The 5,000-nt window shown below is 48.2% G+C and overlaps 1 protein-coding gene across 1 annotated transcript in view; it reads right to left on the bottom strand.

Annotated features, from left to right (window-relative positions):
* The window catches only part of mvb12bb (multivesicular body subunit 12Bb), a 46,400-nt gene extending 43,518 nt beyond the window's left edge, over positions 1-2,882 (bottom strand). Inside the window, 1 exon segment of the mRNA XM_042102376.1 lies at positions 2,757-2,882. The gene's annotated coding sequence lies outside the window, so the exon portion shown is untranslated.
* Positions 2,883-5,000: the final 2,118 nt, after the last annotated feature.

Raw genomic sequence — 5,000 nt, 5'->3', positions numbered from 1 at the left:
ACTGCGCTAATGGTGAGGAGTGTGTGAGATGCTCTCACGCTCCTGTTCCCACTACAGTGCCACTGCTGCCAGGATCATTTATACACTAAATAAGCTGCGCAGACAGACACAATAGCTCTGCCTGGGCTCTCCAATTAGCCTCGTAATTAATTACAGCGCACCTCTGCTCTTAACGAGCCCAGGCATATGGACACAACCAGCTCAGAGAGCCGTCTTGGACTGGCACGCCGCTCTGCGGACGTACCGTTACGGGCACGAGCACCGGGGCACGTTGCTTGGACTGGCACGCCGCTCTGCGGACGTACCGTTACGGGCACGAGCACCGGGGCACGCTGCTTGGACTGGCACGCCGCTCTGCGGACGTACCGTTACGGGCACGAGCACCGGGGCACGCTGCTTGGACTGGCACGCCGCTCTGAGGAAAGGGAACCAGGGCAAGTTGCTTGGACTGGCACGGCTCGCTGTGCCACTCTTGGGGTGCCAGTCTCAGAGGCCGCAGTGGCAGTACCGTGCCAGCTCTCCTCTCGTCTCACGGACTAGCACATGGCACGTTCCACCCTCGCCAAGGCAGGGGTCAGAGGTCATTAAGCCAGCTGATCACGAGGGGATTGAAAACATCATCAGAGGTCGGCAGGTTAGCGTGACCACGGGAGGGCTGAAGCCATCATGCCAAGCCGATGCCAGGCCACGCATGGATGGCATCACAGCTAGAGCGAGGGCGAGGGCATCAGAGAGAGGGCACGGCTCCGCACGTCGGCTTATGAGCGAAGGAGTACAACCCCCATGCCAAGTCATGCCAGCGGGCAGGAGAGCGGTCATTTATCACTGTGTGCTGGGCAGAGCGTTTGCCTCCAGAGAATCAGTCTCACGCAGGGAGCAGGCTCACTCTGCCCGGGAGACTACAATTAGTATTCCCCGTGGGGCCTGTGCAGTATGGGTATGGGGATCTTTATGGAGAACACACACACACACACACACACACACACACACACACATTCACACACACACACACACACTCACACACACACACACACACACTCACACACACACACACACACACACTCACACACACACACACACACACACACTCACACACATCCCCCATGGAGCCTGTATGGGTGTGTGATCTTCTATGGTGCAGAAGAAAGATGGGGGCTAGGGAGTGCTCCAGCTAATGACAGCACTGCTCCAAGACTGCAGGCAATTAGGGGCCATCCAGTGAAGTCACCCAATAAGAGGCCTGCGCCACTCCCATATTTCTGGGGAAATCTAGATCAATTGTTGTCTATTTCTGTTCCAAGAAGCGTCACGCTAATGGTGCCGGGCCGGACGTGTGGCGTCTTGGAGTTTTCTCTCTGCCATTTGATTAAATTACGCTTAAAGCAACCTACTGGAGTAAGCGATGCGGTAATTGCATTCAATCTAAATGTTTACTGAATTTATTGAAATTAGATTTATTGAATCTGGAGGATTTACTGGGTCTCTAGTTCTTCTGCCTGAAAAAGTTCATTGGAGGAACTTATTAGTGGGACCCTGGGCAGCAAATTAGCTTAGGGAGGGAGAATGATTTCTTTCTTGTGTTAATTTGTGCCCTAATCAATCCGCCTTTTCCCAAACAGCCGCGTGTTGTTGTGGAGCAAACGGACTTTAATTGGAAAATGGTGGCCCAGTAGGCCAGACAGGGATATGCAGCAGTCGCTAATGACACACACTCATCTTACTGGAGTGACATTAAAGAGCAAACTGTTGTTTGTGTGTGTGTGTGTGTGTGTGTGTGTGTGTGTGTGTGTGTGTGTGTGTGTGTGTGTGTGCATGAAGGGGGGATGGAGGTAAGACACACTCATCTTAGTGAAGTGACATTAAAGAGCAAACTGTGTGTGTGTGTGTGTGTGTGTGTCTGTGTGTGCTTGTGTTTAAGGGGGAGGAAGTAAGACACACTCATCTTGATGTAGTGGCATTATAGATCAAACTGTGTGTGTGTGTGTGTGTGTGTGTGTGTGGGTGTGTGTGCCACCAAAATGGGTTCAAATGTATAAGAAGGCCAGCCACAGACAACATGGTACCAAATGCCTATTAGGGGGTTTGCATCGACGTCACGTTCTGGCCGGTAACTATGGTAACCCAGCACGCGCGGCCATATTGGCGATACTCAGTGAATGAAGTACAATGGAGTATTATGCACTTTGGATATCTTACGTGATTGTAGCGTGTCTAAACAACAGAAAAGCTCATCAAAATGCGTCTAAAATGCAAAGGCATATAGGGCAGGACTTGGACCACAAGAAAAGGCGCGATATTTCGAGAAATTACGGATTATTGGCAGCGCAGATCCATATGAGTTGGGTCAGAGAATGTCTAATAAGGGTGAGGGAGACGAAGTACCAAGTTCAACCACAAGCGCCCCCCTTCCTCTGATAACTTCTGGCATTATTGTCCCTTCTCCCTGTTTTTTTTTTTTATTAACGTTTGGAAGTCGATACCGACACCAGATGTTTTTCTCAGTCTGACCTATTGGTACAACCTAAAACACGGCAATAATTAACCATTTTCCTTGACGATATTATGGATTTACTTCAGTGCCTAATGCTTTCTAATGAGGCGAGTCTCTCCAATATGGCGATGTCCAGATCTGATGACACGCCGTGCAAACCCCTAATAGACTGAGTAAGAGACAAGAACAGGCAGTGGCTACATCCACAGGAATAAAGGAATAACTAACTCCCAGTTTCACACACTGACTCCGGTGCATAACCTACTGTATGCGGACGGCATGCAGTCAGCCTAGCCACTCATGGGGCATGTGGGCAATGGCTCGATCACCAGACTCCGGTGGACAGGTCAGGTGCAAATGCTAGCAGGTGCATATTCCCTGCGGCTAGCCATCTTAACGGATGAGTCTAGGAACACTGCTGGCGGGACAGGGACAACGGCCGTCCGGTAAATAAATGTTCAAAGCATAGCCATAAATTGTCTGACACGTTATAGCCCAGTCTGAAATATAATTCAAGTTGACTAAGCCTGTATTCAAATAGCTTGATGTAAGGCTCGTTGTAAAATGAATACTTGCCAGGCAAAGAACAATAAATCATAACAAAGGCAAACGCCAGTATTCATAAACTAACATTTGAGGCGTGGCTGTAATTGAAATATAGCCTATTTATTTACTATGGATGAATTTGCAGACTGAGACTGAAGGATCAAAAAGAACACTACTGTTCTGAGTTCAAGCTCTGGTAAAAAAAGTAGAATTAATTTTTAGAATTAGGAGCATTCGAATTCTCTGTGCCTGCGTGCTAATAACAATTCTCTGCTAACTTATAGTTAGCCTACTCTGCAACCACAGCAGAGATAAGCTGTATCATAAAAAAGAGTGCAAATGTCATAAGAATAACACTAGGCCTAACCAAGGCAACCGCCCCAGGTAAATAATGTTTCAATCCCCCATGTGACTTACCAGGTGGAGTTAACTTCAACAGAATATGCTGTTTCGTTCTCCTTTCCTCGTTCAGTGTGTCCTTAAACTGCAAAATGGGCTTCTTCCGTGATCATTGGCAGCTATCATGAATTCTGGAAATGATTAACGTGCCGCCCGAACAATGACCTCATTTTATGCTGGCGATATGCGGGGAACACCACCTGTTCCCTGCACGCTCGCGGCAGGTTGGCTCGTGTGCTACCGTGGCTTCTGGTGCTGATGATGGTGGTGATGATGATGATGATGAACTTGATGATGATGATGATAATGATTATAAGGTTGATGATGAAATCTACCCATCTGTTCTGCTGTTATCACATATCACACGGCCCTTCTCTGTTGCCCTTGTGAGGTGTTCAGACGTTTCCATTTCACTGTGGCCTACCTCTGTTTGGTAAATTCAAATGTCTGTCCATTAATCATCTCTATGAAATAGGCCTAGAGTAATTCTGCTGGCAGCTGCTGAGCACTGTATGTGAAGATCTAACCAGCTGCATGTTGAGCACTGTTAAAATGGGCAGTTTTAAGCTCTAATTTGCACAGGGGAGCATGCTGTTATATATTACCCAGCACAGTTAAGGGATTGTGACACATGTGCCTGAAACATTAACCTTGGACAGGAGTCCGGTTCAGGACACTTGCCATGGTCATACACACACACAGTCAGTCTGGACACATTGGGAAGGGCTTAGCTTTCCCACGACCCACACATTGGGGCAGCCGTGGCCTACTTGTTAGCGCTTTGGACTTGTTACTGGAGGGTTGCCGTTTTGAACCCCGACCAGTAGGCACGGCTGAAGTGGCTTTGAGCAAGGCACCTAACCCCTCACTGCTCCCTGAGCGCCGCTGTTGTTGCAGGCAACTTACTGTGCCGGGATTAGTGTGTGCTTCACCTCACTGTGTGTTCACTGTACTGAGTGTGTTTCACTAATTCACGGATTGGGACAAATTTCCCTCACGGGATCAAAAGAGTATACTTATACTTATATTTATATACTTATACTTATACTTATACATCAGACCCGACCCAAATATCCCAGCAGAATCAACATGGATGTTTGCTCGAAGTGAACGATGGATCCTTGGCTGCCACTCTTACCCTATCAAGTCAGTCTCATATTGTATGGATGGTGGGGGCCTTCGGTTTGGACAGGCTGAGGGACCGTAATTCCTAGAGTATCCATCGCGGCCATGTTGGCCTTTTTCCCCATTTGTTTTCATATGCTGGAAATCTACATTTCCCAATTTGAGCGGCCAAAGAGGGCTGGAGGTAATTGTGTCCTTGCCGTATGTGAGATGAAAGATCGGTAACAATCCAGTGGGAAGATAGCTGTACACACACACACACACACACACAGAGATCTGAGAACAGAGGAACAGAGGATTGCACATACAAGTACTCCTCTCCCCCTGCTACAGACACACACATGCCCACTCATACGCGCATGCATGTAAAGTCAGACACATACACACACACACACACACACACACACACACACACACACACACACACACATACACATAC

The sequence above is a fragment of the Alosa sapidissima genome, chromosome 8 (assembly GCF_018492685.1).
Source record: "Alosa sapidissima isolate fAloSap1 chromosome 8, fAloSap1.pri, whole genome shotgun sequence".
Lineage (NCBI taxonomy): Eukaryota > Metazoa > Chordata > Actinopteri > Clupeiformes > Clupeidae > Alosa > Alosa sapidissima.
This window is presented reverse-complemented; position numbering and strand designations above follow the sequence as displayed.